We start from the raw sequence: 23,009 nt of genomic DNA, 5'->3' as shown, positions 1-23,009 counted from the left end.
AGAGAAGGCAAGTAAAATCCTAAGTTATTGGCAAAAGTACAAATTACTGATGTTCTGGACCATGGCAAAATTTTTGCCATTTTTGTTGTTTTGTTGTTGGCTATTTTCTTTTGGAGAGAAGTGTGAGGAATTAGATTTTTTCTTTATTTTTTTTTAATATTTATTTATTTTGAGAGAGAGAGGGAGTGGGTGATGGGCAGAGAAAGAGGGTGACAGAGAATCCCAAGCAGTCTCCACACTGTCAGCACAGAACCTGTTGCAGGGCTCAAACCTACAAACCGTGAGATCTGACCTGAGCTGAAATCAAGACTCAGACGCTTAACCGACTGAGCCCCTCAGGCGCCCCATATTGTTTCTTTAAATAAAAGTCACTTTGGAAAAGAGAGCTCTCTCTTATTTTCAGCAGACTGATTTCCTTTTGGGGACAGACATTATGCGTACGTGAGAAAGTTTTATCAACAAGATCCTATACTTGATGAATAGTGACTAGAAATGCCAACAATGCACATTCCAGGAATGAAGCTGATAGGTAATTATTGATATATTCATCAATATTTTCCTTTTGTAATTAACATCATTACTGTTTTGACGGGTGCTATTTGAGTAAACCTACTAAAAAGATGACTGTATTTTCTTTATAAATTAATTTCTGCTTTAACATGTTTATTCATATCCAAAGTGGAGGTTTTGTAATGTTTCTTAGCAAATAAGCCATGCACAGCAGTGAGTCTTCCATCCAGTTGTTTAGGTTCTCATTTTTGGAAGGTATCAAGTAATTAAAAAACATAAATATAACCTTTTAAAATTAATTTTTACCTAATGAGTTCTCATCATGTTTCTGGCTTCATTGCAAAAGAGGTAAAGTGCTTACACCATAGACTAAAAATAACCCACGCTGTATTCATTTCCATAAAATGCCATGAGGGATGTGTATGCCTTTTTTCTTGGGTGTTTAAAGACACTGTAGTGGGAAAATACAGGACAAGGAGGCAGTAGACCTGGGTTTATCTCTGTGGAGCCAGTATAAATTTGACACCAAAACACTTGAGTAAACAAATGCCACCTTCGTTTACTTCTCTAAATCAAATTAATGGTGCCAAAAGGCTTTCTACCCATCCGGCTATTAGGTGGTCTGATCTTAGTCATTAACAGGGCCCACACAGAGCCAAAACCCAGGGACAGACCGGGTCCCTGTGTCCTCAGGGCCACTGTGCAACTTGCCCAGTTAATTCCTTCCAAACTGCTGTACTCCCTGTATCTTGGGTACCAGGATAACAGCAGCATTTTTTTTTCCTTAAAAAAAAAAAAAAATTAACCTGTGGTATACTTGATAAGGTCTAGAAAACTAACTTCTGTTGGTTTGTTTTTCTTTTGTAAACATAGGTGTAAGGGCATGTCAGAATACGACCCTTCCTTTTCAATTGCACTGAGGTCCCATATATCACCTATCAGTGTGTGAGATAAACCTGCATATGAAAATTTTCATAAGAAATATCCAGGAAACTGATTCTCTTTACCTACTGGAAAATATCAGAAAGTCCAGAGTGTGAGTGAGACAGACAGAGACTCTGAACTAGATCCATCTCTTGTCCAGGAAATCTTGAGAACAATTGAAAGGCTGACAAACTGTGTGGAAAGACCTATGTGCAGGGGAAGGCTATATTCCCAGAGTTTAATCCAGTTTCACTGGGCAAGCAATTCACAAGTATCTTCTCTATTCAGAAGTGAGCCATGCAAGGTGGAGGGGTAATTTGGGGTCCTGTTCAATAGGGCTGGAAGAGGGAAGAAATCTCAGCAGAAAGAGACTGACTGGTTACTTCTAGATACCCAGGGATAACAAAGGAGTCCCAGTAGGCCAGTTAGGGGGGAAATAGACAAGTCTGTCAGGATGAGTAGGATCCTTCTAGATTCAGAAAAGAGTCCGTGGAAGCTCCACCAGAGAGAATCCATTGTAATACCTTCCAGGCTTAGAGAGTAGAAAGTCCCTCGGTGTGGAGTAAGAAGTGTCCTACTACCCTTAACCTCCTTCTCCTCTTCCCGACAACTTCAGATCCTGATATAAGTGGAACAGTACAGTGGTGTGACAGAGCAGGTGAGGAAGGAGAAATTAGAAGCAGAAGGCTCATTCTTCTTTGTTGGCTTCTGACAGAAGGCTGGCTTCAGCTGCAAAAGAGATTAAATGCTAGGTTAAATGTGGAGTGGCACTATTTACTAAACTGAGGCTGTACTTGCCACTTGTGGCCATGAGGCATCTTATTAAGTAGAAATGACCGGAAAAGCTTTGCAACTAACTCAAGTTTTCATTCTGGGATAAAGGAGCATTATTATCCACTGAATAAAATGTAAGGATCAAAGTGAGACAAAAGTATAATGCAGTTAAGCACATTGAGTATTCCAGTCATACAAATGATAACTTTCCGCCTATTTTGCATGGTTATTTTCATTTAAATAAGTTATTTGTGAAGGCTTTTTAAAAAATATCAAGCTCACTGTAAATTTGCTACCATTTGGAATGATTATTTGGGCTCATTGAAGATATTACTTTGTTGAATACCTATAACATGCAAGGGATTGACCAGTTTGTTTGTGTAGCTCACAGATTGTATGAGAGAAGGAAAAGGAAAATAAGACTGCAGTAGCAAGCTGAACAAGAATGGAGAGGAACTTTAAGTAGGATATCCAACGCAGGGAATAAAATAGGTGCTGAAATCAGAGCATGGTTAGAACTGTGTTTTAGGAAGATTATTCTGACAATTTGTAGAAATAATTGGAGCAAAGGAGATCCCAGAAATTTATATTCTTTTCAAGCTTACATTTTTTTTTACATTTATTTTGAGAGTGCACGCACACACACACACACACACACACACACACACACAAGAGCAAGTGGAGGAGGGGCAGAGAGAGAGGGAGAGAGAGAATCCCAAACAGGCTCTGTGTTGCTGGTGCAGAGCCGGACTCGGAGCTCAGTCTCACAAACCGTGAAATCATGACCTGAGCCGAAATCGAGTCAAATGCTTACCCAACAAGCCACCTAGGCACCCCTCAAGTTCACATTTAAATTAAATTTTTCTTTGAAACTTTTTCTGATTTTACCCCCATGGAGTGATTATTGATTTTTTTTTTCCTTCATCGTTTTAGATTAGTGGTTTAATACATGTATATCTTTGCATTGTATTGCAAGTGGGTGTTTTCCAGTTTTCAACGGCAAGTTTTATAGAACTCTCTTTCTGTGAGTTTTGCCTTCAAAGAGGTTTGAAATAATATACACTAGATCCATCTGTTGAAGAATCCCCATACATAGTAAATGTTCTCAATGTTCTCAGAAGTGCAGTTAAGAAAACCATTGAACTCGTTTTGATTCAAAGTTATCCAAATTTATTTTTTTTTTGTATAGATTCATCTATTTTTTCCTCAGATTAGGAGATTTATGAAGACCAAGGCAACATTTTATTTAATCTATATACCAGTTAAATATGAGAAGATAAAACTGTAACTTAGTTCACAATTACATTCCAGAATGAATAGATAATATTAAAGGATAAGATGGCATTGTTCTTCAGAGAATTCTGGAAGGTTGGGATAAGCAAAGGTGAATGTCAAGCTGAGTTTGGAACAAGATTTTGGAAAGAGTTGAATTGCTCTAATAGAGTGATGGGTAATAGTGCTTCCTAGTGACAACTCATAAAGGGTGGTTTGAAGGAGGGGTGAATAATAGGCGGAGAAGTGAGAACTTGTGTGGGCAGAAGTAAAAACGGAAATGTTTAAGAGAAGAGATATGTAATACATTCTTTAAACATAATTATAGCCACTGTGATGTCAACCCCTCTACCTTTCTAAATACCAAAACACATATAAAGTTCTGTGTGACTGTGGGGATTGTTGTGTGAGCAAAAAGGGAAAAAGACAAGTCTATTGCCTTTGCAGCTACAAATTTGTTGATATACTAATGATATATGATGTGTTATTATAGTATAATGGGCTTATGCTACATATCCCAAGAAGATGTGAGTCAAAGGTTCGCATGGGAAGTCAGCCCTATAAATTTGCATGCTAGGGTTTAGAGAGAGGGTTAGCTGTTCTGCAGAATTCAGAGTAGGACCTTAAGCTACCATTATCCAACATATTATATTGAGGGGCAGATTGACTTCAGCTGACATATACTGACAGCAAAACCTAATATTTTGCTGGCATGATTATATATAATTTATACAATATATACAAATAAATGTAAATGAGGATTTAAAATATTAAAAGTTGGGGGGAGGGAAATCACATAACTAATAACCTCTGTTTTCACAATAAATGAATGCACTCTCATTGGAAAAAAATTAATTACCTAAAGTTCCTCTAATATCAACATTTCTAACTGGGTACTTGTGGAAAAACCTTTTTATTTCTTATTTCTTTATACAGTTTGAGCCATATGAAATTGCCTTCTTTGTCAATTAAAAGCAGATGAATATGGCTCAAACTACCATATTAATTTTGAGATTTTTATACTATTTACTCTACTATACTTATCTAAGGGAAATTGAGTTTTTCATCACTCAAATGTCTTTAAAAAACCTTTCTGTTATAGCTCATAAAAGATGTTTTGAAAGTAATGACTGAAATTCTGTAGTACAGAATTATTTCACCAGTCTCTCAATAATGACCTTTTAGGTCATGCTACTTTTATTGCTGTAGCTTTTTGTACACAATTCTTAGAACAAATGAGTGTTTCTAGGTAAATCCTAGAAGTAAATTGCTGGGTCTAAAAGAATGAGCATATTTTTACTAGATACTGCCAAATGTCAGTATTTGCTTACAATCCCAGAAAAACACGATTTCTTGAAATCTTAACACTTGATATTTTCACATTAATTTTTTTGTCATTTTTGAAACCAAAGAACTCTTTAATCATTATAATTTATGTTGCCCTTCTTACTAGTGAGAATAGGCATCTATACCGGCTATTTGAAATGAGTCTCCTGTAAATTGTTCAAGCTTTTCATATACATCAGAAATCTAATACTTTTAAATATGAGCATTTCCTAAATATCCAAAACACTTATGTGTAAGAAGGAAATGACTCTTATATGTAACGCCTTTACTTTTACAGATGATTTGAACTGTTGAATTTTTGGCAATGGCTATTTCTAACCTTCCCTTCCCCCTTCTTCAAATCAGATCAGTTATAATTTATTAACTCAATAAGCAGTTGAGGTCTTAAATGTGTTTCCTAAAAATGAATGATTTCTCTTTTAAATCAGATATTTTCATCCTCATTCAGAATCTAATCATTGAATTTCACATCTACCCAGCATTCATTTTAAAATACGCCTTTTATGAATTTTGATAACTTCCTTAGAAATACGTTAATGTGGGAATGTAACACAAACCGTCTGTTTTGAAACCTCTGACTTTTACAGGCAGGTTTTCTTCTTCCTGAACTGGATGGGTGTGCTAACTAGTACCTCTTGGCTTCCCCAAAACTCTATCCTAAATGCATCCTTTTCTTGTGCAAAAATGGGTGTTTCACAGATTTTAATACCTGGGCTAAGGTTTCAAAACTAGACCAAGAAAATGGAGTAAGAGTGACCTTTAGTGGCCACTCAGAGTAATCACAAAGGGATGAAATTCCTGTCTCAAGAGGATAGATGGACAATCTGTTTGCAGGACTATTTAAAGCAGCAACATAGTAAGTTAGAAGCGGCTAATCATGACACTTCTTACATTATTACATTTTAACAGATCAAAACCCCATGAGTCACTGTTCAGACAGCTGAAAAGGTGCATTTTTATTGTAAATGGAAATCCAGTCACACCTATTAGTGTCAGTCAGGAACTTCAATGCCTAAATCCCCCATACAAATAAATTGGAAAAGTACCATTTAATTGAGGCAAAAATCCTTTGCTTTCCATACATTGGTAAAAGCCATCTGGTAATCTTTTGAACCTCAGAACTAAGCAGCAGGAGGAAGAGTTACTCATTAGCCCCACCTTTGATCTTGGAAAACAGAGCCCTTTCCCACTTAGAATTAAAGTTACTACTTGATGACAATTAAATGCTCAAAATATACATGTTGTTGTTGCTGCTGTTGTTATTGTTGAGGGACATAGTGTCTACTTCTATAATTCCACCATTAAATAGAATGTCTCCGTAATTAAGACGTTTTACTCATTTTCTACTTAGGTATGCTTTCTTAATAACTTGGTGTTTTTTTTCCAATAGAAGTCTTCTTCTTTTTTTTTTTTTTGTCATAGATACATTTAAAAATTTTTGGAATACTTCTATTAAGATAATGTTGTAGTCTTTTTTTTCAAATGAGGACTTTCAGCATTATAAATAATATGCATAGGGGCACCTGGGTGGCTCAGTCTGTTAAGCATGTGACTCGATTTTGGCTCAGGTCGTGATCTCACAGTCATGAGACCGAGCCCATGTTAGGCTATGCACTGAGTGTGGAGCTTGCTTGGGGTTCTCTCTCTCTCTCTGTCTCTCTCTCTCTGTCCCTCCCTGTGTGCACGCAGCAACATGCACACACTCTCAAAATAAAGAAATAAACATTTAAAAAAATTTTAGAAAAATTTTAGAAAAAATTTTTATATATCCATATAAATGCTTTGCAAAACACTGATTTATTTAAATGAATTGTAATACTGCTCATGTTACTAAAATTAATTTTTTCAAAAAATTTTTTTCTGATAAAACGTCATTTATGATGATAGATTTTTTTTAATAAGAAAGGGAAACCAAAAATGTTAGTACTTTAAGACAGAATCAAGGTTTCTGAATCAGTGTCTTAGATTGGCCCATTCTAAAAATGCATGACATTTATAAAACACAAAAGATGGGTAAAGCAATGAAGTTCAATAGAAAGGCCATCATATCAAGCATTGGGAGGCCCAATTTTTTCTTTAATCTTAGTTGGCATACCGGTTTGATTCCAAGTATTTGCCAAATGAGAATACTGAATAATTAAATATATAGCATGAGAGTGTCAGACTGCTTATATTGGTAGCTCAGGGTTCCAAGATGGAATGTTCCAAAAGACACATCTGTCATCAAAAAATTCTAGATTTGTAGTGAAGAGCAATGTGTTAAAAATATCTTTGGTTATTTTTAACCTACTACAAAGAGAAAACATTTATCTTTGACAAATTTTAGCTTTCCACAAAGTTGGAATGCCAAGAGCCTACTTCTACCTTTCTGTCAGAATTTATGAACTGGATAATGAACCAATTGACTATTTCCATTACTGCCAGAAACATTAAGGCAGTGTGATGATAGAATGCAGTAAGATAAACCCATAGATAGTTGAAAAGTATAATTGATCTTCAGGTATCTTTCTCATTATCTTTCCCCTGGATTCCAGATCTTCCAGAACCACGCATCATTATATTACCCCCCCGCCTTTTATGAGCTTCAAAAACCAAAGGCCAAATACCAACCATGCACTTTTGCTGCCATTTTTATGGCCATCATTAAATTTTTGCAGCCAGTTAATTGAGCAATAGCATTGGAAATGTAACAATAGTAATACATGTTCCTTTATTGCCATAAGAGGAATTTTTGGGATTTGAGGAACCAGAGAAATAATAACAATACTTTTTTTTTTCATCACCAATTGTGGAATGACTTATGATACAAATGTAAGAGTGGTACCGAGAAGATAAAAATTTTAGTTTTACTACTAATAAACCTAAGTTTAAAATATGGCTAAGTTAAGCAAACAAATCAGGTTTCTCTCCTACATCCTTCTGAGTTGAGCTAATCTCTGGAACTCCAGGTCTTCTTGCTAAACTTGTTGCCTGCCAGAACCAACAGCAGCATGACCAAAGGACAAATATCAAAACTGGAGAAGGGCTGAGCCATGCAGTCCCTTTCTCATTCATCAAGTGGGAAAATCACTCTGAGGAAAAATGAATGAGGTCCTAAAAATAAGTCACAAGTGTCAGTTTGGGGAATGGGTTTTCCTTCTAAGTTATTACTGGCAACTAAAATCTAAAACAACACAGTTTACAAGTATCCAGTTTTAAGTTTCTCTCTTCATAGCGCACATTTGTTTTAAAAAGTAATTATTGTTGTATTCACTGTTAACTTGGAATCTTTATTCAAAAGACTTCACAACTGAGGTCAGAAAATTGGGAGCGCATATCTTTTTTAAAAGTGTGTAATTCATTTTTAGATACTCATATCTCATAAAACAGAGTGTAAGAGAAGAAATTATAAACAGGTAAATGTGGTCTTCATACACTGGTAAAAGAAACAATATTGGAAGAAGATATAATGGTTCATCATGATGACATATACCATAATACGGCTTCAAAATACATAAAGCTACAAGTAAGAGAGATGGAAAAGAATTTGGAACACATTCCAAAACGTAAATGGCATACAGACCATGTTATTTGCCCATAATATAATAAAATTGGAACATAATAACAAAAAGTAGCTAACAAAAATTAACATTTATGAAAATAAAAATCGTATATCCTTTAGATCAAAAGGGAAAAAAATTTGGAAAATTGTGAAATATTTAGAACTGAAAGGTAAAATGTGTATGACAGCTAAATGGTATTCAGAAGAAAATTTTTATTTTTCAAGAAATAAAATATTTTTCAAGAAATAAGAATTAACTCAAAGAAATATAGAAAAAGGAGATAATAAAGAGTATTATGAACAAGAACTTGTTAACAAATTTGGATTCTTAATTAAAGGGAATACATAATGGGGGGAAATATAAAATTCCCAAAAGGTACAAAAGAGAATAAAAAACCTAGGTTGAAACTGAAATGGTAATTACAGTCTTATCCTCCCACCACTTCTCAAATTCAGATTGTTTTACATGTAATATTTCTCAACTTTTTAAGGAATAGGTATTTTCTGTATTACATATGTGTATCTAGACGATAGAGAACAGCAAAGCTTAGCTTATTCTCTAGGGTTAGCATGATTTCGATTTTACAGCTAAGCAAGCAAGAACAGAAAAAGAGATAAGGACAGGTACTGAATCATTTATCTTAGAAATGTGAAGGAGAATATCCTAAACAAGATATTAACTAAGCAAAGCTGTCAATATATCACAAAATAAACCCTAACGAAGTGTCATTTTTCATTCAAGTGAAAAGATGGTGAATAGCAAAAACCCTTTCAGTGCAAATATCTTAATAAACTGAGAGAGAAAATTCATATAAGTATCTCGAAAGGTGGAAAAATAACTTGAAAAACTAATAAAGTTTAACACATGTTTATAAAATATAATTGAAAAATCTAGGGAAAAAGGAAATCTTTCTTACTTTTGAAGAGTTCTCATATCCTAAAGCATTGGTAACTATTATTCTTGGTGGGAAAACTTACGATGTATTTCTTTTGACATTAGGGCTATGTATAAAACAAAGATATCCTCTACCATTGGAGTGCTGAATGATTAATCTCATTGGAGTGCTTAACATTGGAGTGTTTACCATACGCAGAGGTTTCGGTCAATATTCAAGCAACAACAAAAGAAATGAAAATAAAATCAGAGGCGTAAGTCTTGGAAGAAAAATAATTGTATCATGTTCATACATATGATCACCTATAATAAAGAAAAGCCAAAAAGAATCATTAGAAATAACTTAAAATAAGAGAATTCAATAAGTTTCTAGGCCCAAGATAGACATAGGAAAAAACAAACAATAGCACTTACCTATTCCAGAAATAGGCAACTTAGAGATATAAAGTATTCTGGAATTTACTAATAAAGAACATAAAAACTTTCTATGAACAATTTTTTTTTAGTTTTAATATAATAATGGGCAATTGGTTTAAGAGACAATTTACAGATGAAGATTACAAAAGGTTAAAAAACTTGTGAAATATATCTTCAAACTCCTTAGTAACAATACACATATATATGTATGTATTTATATAAATTAAAATATATGAACACAAAATAGTAATATATATTTTATGAGCACTTAAAAAACATGCTACATTAATAGGGTTAGAATTGCTGTTTATGATAGATAATAAGGCATAGAGTTAAAAAGGTAAATAAATAATGTAAAATAGGGGACATCTTTCGACCAATGACAATTGTATCACAGAAGAGTGTGATTAACTCAAAGCTATGCAATGGAGGTCTAAGAGGGAAAAAAAAAAAACTTTAGATAAGCAGTGAACCTCGATATGGTTAAAGAACTACAATACTCTGAAAACAATGAATGGAGACCACCTATCTACCTCTGTAGGATATGGATCCCCCGTTTTCCCTCGGGTGTGACATGTAACTATCTGGCAGTCTGATAGAGTGAGGGCACCTGCATCAACCACATATTAAATATTACAACACTTTAGTACTTTATTATAATTCTGGCACTCCAGTAGATCATCTTATTCACCCCTCACTTTGAAGACTACAGTTCTGAATAAATATCAGATAATATGAAGAAGTAATTTCCAAGATTTTGTTAAATGATTTTATATGTGGCTGTCTTAGGTGAATGTGTGTAAAACAATCATCTGCTGAATAATTTCATATTATAATTTTTAAAAGAAATATTTAAAAAGTAATTCATATTTTTTTGCAAATATTATCTTAAAATATACAGTTATTGAGAAGTGTTTCAGAGATTCATAATGTGAAGGGGTATGTGAGAGACAGAGCCTGGATCAGTGAATCCAAGTTGTGATGGCCAGAACATTCTGATGCTTTGTTTTGAAAGACAGACTTTCAGCTTGGACCATGCTATGAGGATAATTAAATTAGCACATTTATTTGGGAGGTTTTTGTATTATGGTGCTTTCCTTTTTGCTTAATGTCTTTTCTTTTTACTTTCAGAATTTTATAATAAGTTCAGGTTATCAACAAGATTAAAAAAAGATTCAGAAAGGCATACAGGCACATGTATGCATGTGAACACACACACACACACACGTATGAGATAATGTCTTGAAATATTTACCTTCGCATTTTTTTTATTTCTGCATCTTGCCAATCACAACAAACACACTGCTTTGAATAGAATTAGGACTGTCATAGTAGAAATGGAAAACAAAAACAGTTAAAACACATTTTTTCTCTCAAAGCAGGCTCTTGAATCTCCAAAAGGTTGAACCTGAGCAGGGCGGGGCATGTGAAGAGGTTTTGCTTTAGCAAAAGATTTAAAAATGTATAGTGGGAGAGACAATCAATATTTGCATGAGACTTCGCCGAGCTGTATCCAAACTGCTCCAAATGGCATCCATATTTAGAGAACCAAGACAATTATAAGCCAACCCCGCTGAAATCCAGATGGGTGGGTGGTAGTGGTATAGGGACATGATTTTCTTAGTCCCTGTACTTGCATGGGACTTCACGGTTGTAAAAATCTGCCCTAGTGATATACTTAATTCATACTGATATGTGGACGAATATGTGTGTGTGTGTGTGGGTCTGTGTGGTGCACAAGTAGCCCAACCTCCTTAAGGGGAGACCCCTTGATGGAACATTGTTCGGAGGAGACTTCAAGTAGATGCAGAGACTACATGGACTTCTCTCTCTTTCCCATCCTGATATGTCCTCCTGGGCTCCAGACTGATAATTAGGATCAACTCTCAGCATTAACCAACAGGGGAAGTACTGACCTGTCAAGTGAGAAGAGAGACCATACACCACGGACCTGAGTGTCATATATGCTTAGAAGGTCATCCTGAGGGTACTGAATTGAAGAAAGAAGAGTATAAAGCTAGAAAAGTAAAGTTTGGCCAATATATGGGCAGTTTCATAATTCAGAATTAACACTCTGGCAAAGGCCACAAAGGACAACAACTCATGTTGCCATAAGCGCCCAATACATACTAGGAGGCTTTGGGAAGCTTGGGAAAAGTAATGACCCATGTTCAACAGAGGAGAGATGCCAGAATTATTGTGCTAAACTATGGAAGAAAGGACCCAAAGGCTCAAAGGAGTGGGCATGCTAGAAAGTACCTACTTTAACACACCAGAATATCCACTAGCTGATTATGTTCCTTAGATGCCATGAAGATTACTGTGTTTATCAAGTTAATAGTTGAATGGGTTAGTGAGGAGGGCATTAGTTCAGAATCGGTTCTCCAGAATGGACAGTGGGAGACACTGTTAACAAAACTGTGCTCTGAATAGTAATAGGGGATGAGATCAAAGTACAGAAGAATCCATGCAGCAGCAGTTTTCAGAAGAAACAGGGTGGAATTAAGTCACTATCTCACAGTTCCTGGGATCCAGCCCTATGGTGCGCTTTGCACTGAATGTGGAGCCTGCTTGAGATTCTCTCTCTCTCCCTCTGCCCCTCTCCCCTGCCATTGTACTCTCTCTTTCTCTGTCTCTGTCTCTCTCTCCCTCTCAAATTAAAAAAAAAAAAAAATGGGTAGCCAGAGGACCGAGGTCATCGATCCCAGGGGAAAAATCAGTCATTAGCCCAGTTTCCAGACTTTAGGTAGTTCTCAGACACATAAACTGTCAACTATGAGAAAAGCCAGATATCCTTGAGGAAGGACGCTGTAGCATCATACTATGTCCATATAATAGTGATTATGACAGCCTTTTATGAAAGAATCTCTGGTCATTTACTCAAGTAAATGCATAATAAAGCAAGGAGAGCCTAAATCTTTTGAGAACTAGTGGATTTCTCGGTTTGAGCTGCTGATGATACTCGGCACTCCAATGTACTGTAGTGACATCTCTGTTAGAGGAGGGATATATGAGGGCCAGGTAATAAATGAAATTGTTATGCAGGTGCATCTCACCCTGGAACTGTTGGGTTCACAAACCCATCTGCTGTACCTTCTCTGCTTTCTGAATGCATAATTGGAATGAATGTGCAAGGCCGATAGCAGAACCCTTACATTGCTCCCTTGACCTATATGGGAAGAGCTATTGTAATGGAAGATGCCAAGTAGAAGCCCCCTGAAGCAGTTCCTCTTCTCTCACCAAGATAATAAATTAAAATCAGTAGCTCATTCCAGGAGAGGATGCCCAAACCAGTACCTCCTTCAAAAATTTAAAGGACTCAAAAGTTCCAGATCTTAAAGCATTTTGATTGGAGTGATTACTCAAGCAAAATACATTTGTCAAATCTCATTGACTCGAAGTGTGTACATTTTATTGTATGTCAAATTTACATTAGTAAAGGTGATTTTATATAAAACAAAAAATTGGGTGCCTGGGTGACTCAGTTAAGCATCCCACCTCAGCTCAGGTCATGATCTTGTGGTTCACGAGTTCGAGCCCTGCCTCGGGCTCTGTACTGACAGCTCAGAGCCTGGAGCCTGCTTCGGATTCTGTGTCTCTCTCTCGCTCTCTGCCCCTGCCCAACTCACGCTCTGTCTCTCTCTGTTTCTGAGAAATGAATAAATATTAAAAAAATAAAAAAATAAAACAAAAGCTAACTCTATCCACTTCGTCAGCCTCTGTGAAATAAATCTCCCCTTCCAACACCCACTTTACATTGAACTGTTCTGTTCTGTTGCAATATTTTGTGTTTGTTCAATGTGCTTCAATAACTGTCACATTTTACAGAATTAAGCTATCTGTGGAAGCTGGCAGTATAAAGGAGGAGCTATGAAGGCATTCCCCGGGTTTAAAAAAAATCAAATGATCCAAAAATCTACCTCTCAGATCAGATTTTTAGTTTTTAGTAATACTGGCCTCAATAAATGTCTTCCAGTAGCCACATCTACAAGGAAAAATCACAAATTCAGAGTTTAAGAATGCAAAAATCAACTGTGGACTTGGTTCTGGTTGCAAATATTTGTGGAGACTTATCTGTTCTGGTGTAATTACTGAGATTGTCATTGTTGTTCAGTAATCATTTTACAACCTTATAGAGATTTGAGTGGTTTGCTTCCAACTTTAGTGCACATTAACTGTTAATTTTAGTGCAGTGTTTTGTTCAATGAAAATTTGTTTTTTTTTTAGGGATGTACATACAGTTTGTAGCAGAAAGATCTGCTCTAAGATCTTTCAACACTTTTTTTCTCTCCTCTTTCAGCACTAATCAATAGATCTTTAGTAGTGCTTAGTTTCAGTTTTGGTTGAGCAATTTATTAGTAGGTAAGTATTTTATAAAGTCATAGACATGCACTAATAAATATTTTAGTTGAATAAGCAAACTGAGAAAATCCGAGTCTCTATCAGTATCTGATCATCAGATGTCCTTCTGTAATAGCCAAAGAAAGATACTTATCCTGTGCTGATCACATGAGACTTTACATTTCTTTGCTCAGGGTCAGTATGGACTATAGCCATTTTATAATGCAGTGAAATTACACATGTGTTTTTCTGCACTTAGTTTTTTTTTTTTTTAATTAGGTTACTGCCTTCAGAGTGATAGTATAATCTTTGAAAATTTTAAAGAGCAGAAAACTATATTAAAATATATGTTATTAAATATGCATTAAATGTGTATTAAAATATACAATGAATAAAGAACATGGTATATTTGCATCCTTATTTTACTTATCAGTCGTGTCTTTCAAGCAAGCAGGACTAAAATTAGAGAGCCACAATTAGGTTTTGTGTATAATCTTTTCACTATGGACTCTCTTATTTTATTTCGTAGGCCTAATTTTTTCCTAGTTGTAGACTGCCTTGTGTACTGAGAATGAAAGGCAGCCTTGTGCTAGTAAGTTTTGTTCTCATGTCCTTTCACAATATGATGGATTTACACTGAATAGAAATGGAGCCAGGTGCTTCCCCCCACGCCCCACCATGCTTTCTTCCTCATAGTATAACCTGTTTTAACACAAGTCACAATTTGGTCCTACTGTGCGTCACAGTATTCCTTGATGTCAGCTCTTCACCACCAATAAAATGGTAGATCTTCTTTATCAGTAATTTCATTCTTTTTCTTCCATGAATTTTTGAACTTTTGTCTAAAGAGCTGAGACATCCAACTTGCCACTGTTACACTGGTAGCATCTGGTCAAAAAAGTTCTCCCAAAAGAAGAATACTTTTTAAAATATTTTTTGAAAGTTTATTTATTTATTTTGAGAGAGACAGAGACAGCGTGAGCGGGGGAGGGGCAGATAGAGAGGGAGAGAGAGAGAATCCCAAGCAGGTCCCATGCTGTCAGCGCAGAGCCTGACATGGGGCATGAACCCACAAAACTGTGAGATCATTACCTGAGCCGAAAGCAAGAGTCAGACACAACCAAATGAGCCACTGAGCCACCCAGGCGCCCCATTAAAAGAAGAATATTGATGAAACCCAGCCTTTACCTCAAGACACAGCTCTAATCTAGGACTTTTTTTTTCACAGACACACCCAACTTTACCACTTCTTTTCTTTCTTTAAATTTTTTTTTTAACATTTTTTATTTATTTTTGAGAGACAGAGACGGGGCGTGCGTGGGAGAGGAACAGAAAGAGAGACAGAGACCCAGAATCTAAAGTAAGCTCCAGTCTCTGAGCTGTCAGCACAGAGTCTGACAAGGAGCTCGAACCCACGAACTGTGAGATCATGACCTGAGCCAATGTCGATGCTCAACCAGCTGAGCAACCCAGGCACCGCCCACCCCCCAACTTTACCATTTCTTATTTGATACTTACATGCATTTTCTGGACACACTTTTGATGAAATATCCATTTGATTATTTGAGAAAAGTAAAGACTTAAAGTGACTCTGGTAGCTCCATCATTCCATCATCATTTTTGCTCATCAGAGCTAATGCCCATTTTGAATTCAATAAATGCTGGTTTTGCAAAGACGTTTAATAAAGAGAACAAGTTTCAACTTTATTTCCTCCTTTAATGTAACCAGAGGTTATGTTTGTTTAGAGAACTAACATCCTATCCAGATTATGCACTCTCACCAGTGCCAGGCCAAAACACACAGGCCCCAAACCACTCATTCCCGAACTCCCTCATTTTCTGACCTATGGCTGTTATTGTAGGAACAGGATCTATTAAGAAATTGCCTCTGGTGCAGTCAGAGAATATCATGGCACCTTGTGCAATAATTTGCAAACAGTGGCTTGAGAGAAGTGGTATGCAAAAAAATACATCCCAAAACTTGACCTTTCTACATTGTCACAGCGAATGTTTGGCTGGGCTTGCTTCCAAAAAAATACAAAAAGTATATCTGAGACCTAGGTGAGGTTGGAAAAACATGCTCAGCAGCTAAAGATGGCATCATGGGAGGCCGTGAGGGGCTTTACCTTTGGTCTCAGGCATCAAGAACACTTGAGGTTGGGGCGCCTGGGTCGCTCAGTCGGTTGAGCGTCCGACTTTGGCTCAGGTTATAGTCGCACAGTTCGTGGGTTTGAGCCCCGTGTTGGGCTCTGTGTTGACAGCTCAGAGCCTGGAGCCTGGTTAGGATTCTATGTCTCCTTCTCTCTCTGCCCCTCCCCCACTTGTGCTCTGTCTCTTTCTCTCTCTCAAATATAAATAAGCGTTAAAAATTTTTAAAGAAAAAAAAAGAACACTTGAGGTTAAGGCCTACTTCATATTTAGCATGTGACCTTATGCAAAATATTATACTCTTTAAAACTCAGTGTCTCCATCCATACAATGAGAAAAACAATAGTAATTGTCTCATTACGTCCTCAGTAAGTGGTTGTTTTCTTGCTGAATAATGTTTTAATAATGAAAGTGTTTATATAGTGTACATATACGAACTAGCAAAGTGCTTGACACATGCTTAATTTTTTTTATTGTTTTTGTTGTTATTGATTTTCGTGAAGTTTTACTTGGTCTCAGGGCAAAACGACCAAGAAGTGGAGATCTTATTTCAGCGACAGTCAGTTCTTCACAGTAGAAGTAGCCATTGTTACTTAAACTAAAAATCAGGATGTAAGAAAATATCTTCTTAGATCATTCAGAAGATTCTCTCAAAGTTCAAATGGCTGGGGAAACTCACCCTAGTTTTGATCTTCCTCCTGGAACAGTCAACTAGAAGATGAGGATTGGTTCACATGAGTTTATTTTAACTTGAGGTCCTCTGAAGGACATTTAAGAAAACGAGACATAAACTTCCATAGGGTGTCCATGTTAGCCTGCTCAGCAAGATTTTAATATGACCAAGCACTTGCATGGTAGATGTCCTGATGGTCCCTGAAGGACTATATATATGTGGGACTTATGGTTGCTAATAAAATATTCAACATATTCAACTATATTTAATATTTCCATAAAATATGTGACATTGTTTTCAAAAAGGGCATCCAAAAGTCTAAGCAAAAGTCTTAGATATTATAGGTCATAAAAATAGATTAACTTTGCAAATTTTGAAGACATAGCCCTTTGAGATTATTGCATATGTGTATATATATAAGTATATATATGTATATATACGTATATATATATATATATATATATATATATATATATCAGAGTCTTTAAATGACAAGACATTGTAATAAAATGAAAATAAGAATAAAAATGAAAGCAATAATAATTATAATGGACTAAATTTTTATTATAAGACATTTGATTAACCCAATTCAAATACTCAAATTCATCTTTAAATTTTTTTTAATAAGACATGCAAAATAAATCATTTTTATTACAGATAGCCTAATGAGATAGAGGATGAGTTTCTTATCTTCTTTGACAAAATACCTTCTTGATTTGTTTCTGTTACAGTTCAAAGATATATTTATGTAAAGTTTTTTCCTGACTTAGTTCTATGGATTTCATCAACATTATTTGCTCAGGGTGGAAGAGGCAAAAGCTGAGGCAGTGTCACTTGGTAAACTCACTTTCCGAGTTCATTGGCAAGTCAAATAGGAATTCAGCCCGAGGACATTGACTCCTGTTCTTCTGTGTAACCACTAGATCATTCTTTTCTCTTTAAAACATTTAAAAAATATATACTCATGCCCACAACACTTGACTACCTTAATATTGTTTTATTGCTTCGTTTCTCTTCCCACGCTCTCCTCTCTCTTAACAATCATTCATGATATTTGGAAAATGATTCAAAGAGAACACTTCAAAGTTTTGTTTTGTGGCTCAGCAGAACAATGTCTCCCTGTCTTTTCTTCCTTGGCTATCTTTGACATAAGTGCCAGACAATGTAGAGATTCACATAGACATAATTACCTTTACGATAATCTTTAAGACCTCATTTATTCTTCCTTTCCATAAAAACATTTAAATTTACCTAAACATGACAGAAGTATTTTTTTTTCTGTCTTTAGCCTTCATCTTTAATGAAAAGGAAAGAAACATTAAAGACTTTAAATATTGTGATAGTAAGAAACAGATGACATTTCATTTTCATAAAAACTTGACTTCAGCCAAGCTTTTTAGAAATAAGACAGAGGAGTACCTCAGTATTACTACTTATGAGATATTTTGAAGGCAATCCACACACACACACTAAATGTATGCACAGGTAGTTTTCAGACTTTTACTTTTGAACTGTATCTTGCATGAAACAAAGTTGATAGATACCAAATAGAAGTTAAGTATACATGACATATAAATAGGCTATTACAACAGCAGAAGAAAGAATATGCTAGAATCATTTGAGAGTGCTATGGGATTTGAGTATTCAGAATGGATTTATGGATGTTAAAACTTGTCAAGATTAGAGGTAAAATATCTTGGGTCTGGTAAAAATTTTTTTACTTAATGACAACATAGATGAATTGGATGTGGGGGATAGAAGAAGAGATACAAGGATTCACTAAATTCAAGCGAAGAGTAACAGCTACCAGATCTTTTATGCCAGAAATAACCTGGTGGGTTTTTTTTTTTTTGAGGGGAGGTTGACTTTTTAGTAAAGTTGTGCTCTTATGTTTATATGGAATCCATGTGGATATACTCAAAACACAGAATTCCTAAAATGATCTGCTTCGGTTTTCCTTCCATTCTGTATAAAAATTTCCATTCTTCACATAATTCATAGAGCATTATCTTCTCTTCTGTACTGATTTTCTGCAGAAGAGTACATTTAGAAATTGCATCATCATCATCTGATGATTCCTGCACTGATTCAAAGGTTTCAGTCAAATTAGCATATTTAAATCATGAAAAAAATAAGAGGAGCAAATGCAATGGGAATATGAGTTATAGAATGCACTTTGAGAGAGGAAAACATTCAGATTAGGTAAATTTACTTTCTTTTTTATACGTAAGGCATATATATTGGGAAAGCAAAGGGTTTGTAAGTATAAAAATATAATTTCTTATACATTATTTAAAAATGACATAGGGTCAACCAAACTTGATTTGGAGACATGGTCTCATTTGAGAAGCTTACTTCAGTGTCATTTATTTATTTCTTCAACAAATATTATTTGAGTCCTTTCTATGCTTTTGGTAATGTTCTGGATCTTTGGAGTCAAAGAAGAATTGATTCTCTCTCATAAAGATTATATTCCAGTGGAAGACACAAATAATAAACAAATACATAAAATATAAACAAATCTAATCTAATCTAATCTAATCTAATCTAATATAATATAATGTAATGTAATATAATATAAATGATGATAATATAATATAATATCCTGTAATGATGAATGAATGCTAATAAAACAGTGAGAAGGCTCTGAGTAGAGAGTGAGGCTGGAAGAAGATATATACTTTTTAAAGTTTATTTTATTTAGTTTGAGACAGAGAGAGAGAGAGAGTTAGAGAGTGTGAAAGTGCTTGAAGGGCAGAGAAAGAGGAAGAGAATCCCAAGCAGGCTCTGTGCTGTCAAAACAGAGCCTGATGCAGGGCTCTACCTGACAAACTGTGAGATCATGACCTGAGCCAAAATCAAGAGCTGGACACTCAACCAACTGAGCCACCCAGGCACCCTGGAGGAGGATGGTTTTGATAGGATAGTCAGGCAAAGCCCATCTGGGAAAAGAATATTTCAGGAGAAGTGCACATGAAATGAGGAAGGGAGCCATGAGCCTGTTAAATGGAAGAGTAATCTAAATACAGGAAAGAGAATTTCAAAAGCACTAAATTGGAAACAAACTGGCACATCTGAGAAACAAGGAGCTCAGTGTGGTTCGTGCTGAGTGAGGAAAAGAAGGAGTGGAAGAAAACAAGATTGAGGAGTGGCCCTGTTGAAAGGCCAAGGGGGAATCTTAGAAGCCATGGAAAGCTTACTTTTTTATTTGGAGTAGGATAGAAAGCCTTAATATGTGTTGAGAAAAGTGTGTAACAAGACCTAATATATAATTTTAAATTATTACTTCATCTACCACATGGAAGATTTATTGAAGGATGGACGGTAGGAGAAAGGAGGCCTGTGAGAGGTTATTTTAATAGTCTAGTGAGAAATGAGGAATGGCTTGGATTAGAGTATGTGATTATGGAGATAATTCACTGATAACTCCCACAATTTTAGTTGGTTGTGTACACTAAGATAGGGAAGTCTAGGGACAGGAGTTTGTTTTTTTAAGGGAGTTCAAGATTTTGAATTAAAACAGGTTTTATACTGGTACATGTATTATGATTAAAACATGCTTAGTCCTGGTAATACAGGTGTATTACAAAGAATATAGATTTAGTAGACAAGAATATATGGAAACTATCCTTTGTGAAGGATTCATCTAAATTATTAGGGAAAAGATACATTACTTAATTGGTTTCAGAAGAGCTTACTAGTTAAAGTGTTATCTCTAACACATCCATTATGACACAAGAAATTACAGATCAAACATACAGATACAATAAAACCATAAAAGTACTTGAGAAAACATAGGTGATTTTTTTTAACCTGTGGTAGAGTGTCAGCAAAAATGGCTGCTAATTATTCTTACCATCCCTGTATTTTGCATACCCCCTTGCCATCCAGAGGTGGAATATCCTTCCTCTCCCTTTAATTCTGGACTGGTCTTGTGGCTTTCTTTGATCAATATGATGGGGGTGAGTGAAGCTATGCTAGTTCTGACTTAGTCCTCAAGAGTCTGGGAGCTTAAGCTTTCTATCCTCTCGATGTTCTGGGAATCACATAAGAAGTCGGGTCACTTTGCAAGGGAGAATGGCTCTGCCAATCTTTAGATATTCTGACCATCCCAAATGAAGCAGCAGAAATAAGAACGAGGATTGTATATTCCTGCCCTCAGTGAGCTCCTAGTGGAATTTAACCAAGTAATTCCATGGAGGCAATGCAGGGAGGTCATTATGGATGCTACACGCAAAGTGGGTTTATAAAATCTCAAAATCTCAATCTTAGAGAATTCAAATCTTTTATATTTAGCTGCAAGAAAAATCTGACCTTTCCTATGGAAGGAGATGTTACCTTTATCATCGGGACTGTAATTGAATCTTACCTCTGCCTGGTAAAAATTCACAATTTCTAATTCCAAAGCTATTTACTATGCAAACACCCTTGAAAAGACAGTCTGTGACCAAAGCAGCCAATGCGTCTGTTCACAAACTACCTAGCAACACAAGACAACTATGGAGAATTGTTTCTCATCAAATTCAGGATCTGGAACTAAATAATTCCACCTATGCTACCTCTGCTATCTTGTATCTTGTGTAAATTAATGAATCCCTTTGCCTCTCAGTTTTCTCATATATAAAATGATTTTAATAATAGTACTATTAAGGATTGAATTGGGGTGCTGGCTGGCTCACTTGCTAGAGAATGTGACTATTGATTTCAGGGTTGTGAATTCAAGCTCCACTCTGAATGTAGAGATTACTTCAAAATAAAATATTAAAAAAAAAAAAAAGAGTTGGTTAAAACATTAGATCAATGCCAGAGTCAAACTAAGTGGTAAAAAGTATTGGCTACTATTATAATTGTGATATATTTATAAAACTGACTCCTCTTTATCCATTATAAGTCAATGAAACAATGAAACACTTCTGTGGAATGATAGCCAAGATATGTTTTAAGATATATATATATATATATATATATATATATATATATATATATATATACAGAACCACATACATAAATACTTGTTGGATATTCCAGGCTATCCTTAAAATATTCAAGTACTGGTAATTGGGATTGTTTCCAATGAGAAGAGCCATGACTAGGCAAGAGGGTGGAAGGAAAACATACTTTTCTCTTTATACTGTTTGGTAACTTTAGAACATTGTATTATGTGACTGTATTAACTATTTCCAAAGAATTAAGAAATAATTTAACTGAGTTGAATGTGTGCTTGTTTATGAAGAAAACTCATAATGAGTCTCTCTCTCTCTCTCTCTCTCTATATATATATATATATATATATAAACACAGATATATGTTATTAAAACACTAAGTTATCGTTTTAACTTTTTTTAATGTTTATTTTTGAAGAGAGAGAGAGAGAGAGAAAGCATGGGTGGGAAGGGGCAGAGAGAGAGGGAGACAGAGAACCCCAGGTAGTCTCCAGGCTCTGAGCTGTCAGCACAGAACCCGACGCAGGGCTTGAACTCACGAACAGTGAGATCATGATCTGAGCAGAAGTTGGACACTTAACCGAGTTACCCAGGTATCCCAATGCTAAGTTATTTTAATAATGTAGCATTTTTAATTGGCTATATAATGGTTAAATAAAGATCTTTAACATCAGGGAAATGCAAATCAAAACTACAATGAGCTATCACCTGTTAGAATAGCTCTTTTCAAAAAGATAAGAGATAAAAATTTTGGTGAGAATGTGTACAAAAGGGAACCCTTATGCATTGCTGGTGCAATTACATTTGGTGGAGGCACTGTGGAAAACAGTGTGGAGATTCCTCAAAAAATTACAAATAGAACTGCCATATGATCCAGCAATCCCACTTGGTTATGTATCCAGAGGAAATTAAATCACTATCTAAAAGAGATAGATGTTTATTGCAGCATTATTTATATTAAAGACATGGAACCAACCTTGTGTCCATCAACAGGTGAATGGATAAAGAAAATATAGTCTGTATATAAAGTGGAATATTATTCAAGCGCAAAGAAGAAGGAAATCCTGTCATTTGTGACAACATGGATGAACGTTGAGGGCGTTATGCTAAGTGAAATGAGTCAGACAGAGAAAGACAAATACCATACGATGTTACTTACATATGGAATCTAAAAGAACTGAACTCATAGAAATGGAGTGCAGATTGGTGGTTTCCAGAGCTGGG

The 23,009-nt window shown here is 35.5% G+C and overlaps 1 long non-coding RNA gene across 1 annotated transcript in view; it reads right to left on the bottom strand.

Moving 5' to 3' along the window:
• Nucleotides 1-1,693: 1,693 nt before the first annotated feature.
• Nucleotides 1,694-23,009, bottom strand: part of LOC122217882 — a 62,533-nt gene continuing 41,217 nt past the window's right edge. Inside the window, exon 3 of the long non-coding RNA XR_006201726.1 lies at nt 1,694-2,163. This is a non-coding gene — a long non-coding RNA (uncharacterized LOC122217882). The remainder of the gene's footprint in view (nt 2,164-23,009) is intronic.

The sequence above is a fragment of the Panthera leo genome, chromosome B1, assembly GCF_018350215.1.
Source record: "Panthera leo isolate Ple1 chromosome B1, P.leo_Ple1_pat1.1, whole genome shotgun sequence".
Lineage (NCBI taxonomy): Eukaryota > Metazoa > Chordata > Mammalia > Carnivora > Felidae > Panthera > Panthera leo.
The sequence above is the reverse complement of the archived record's forward strand: the minus strand, read 5'-3'. Positions and strand labels throughout refer to the sequence as shown.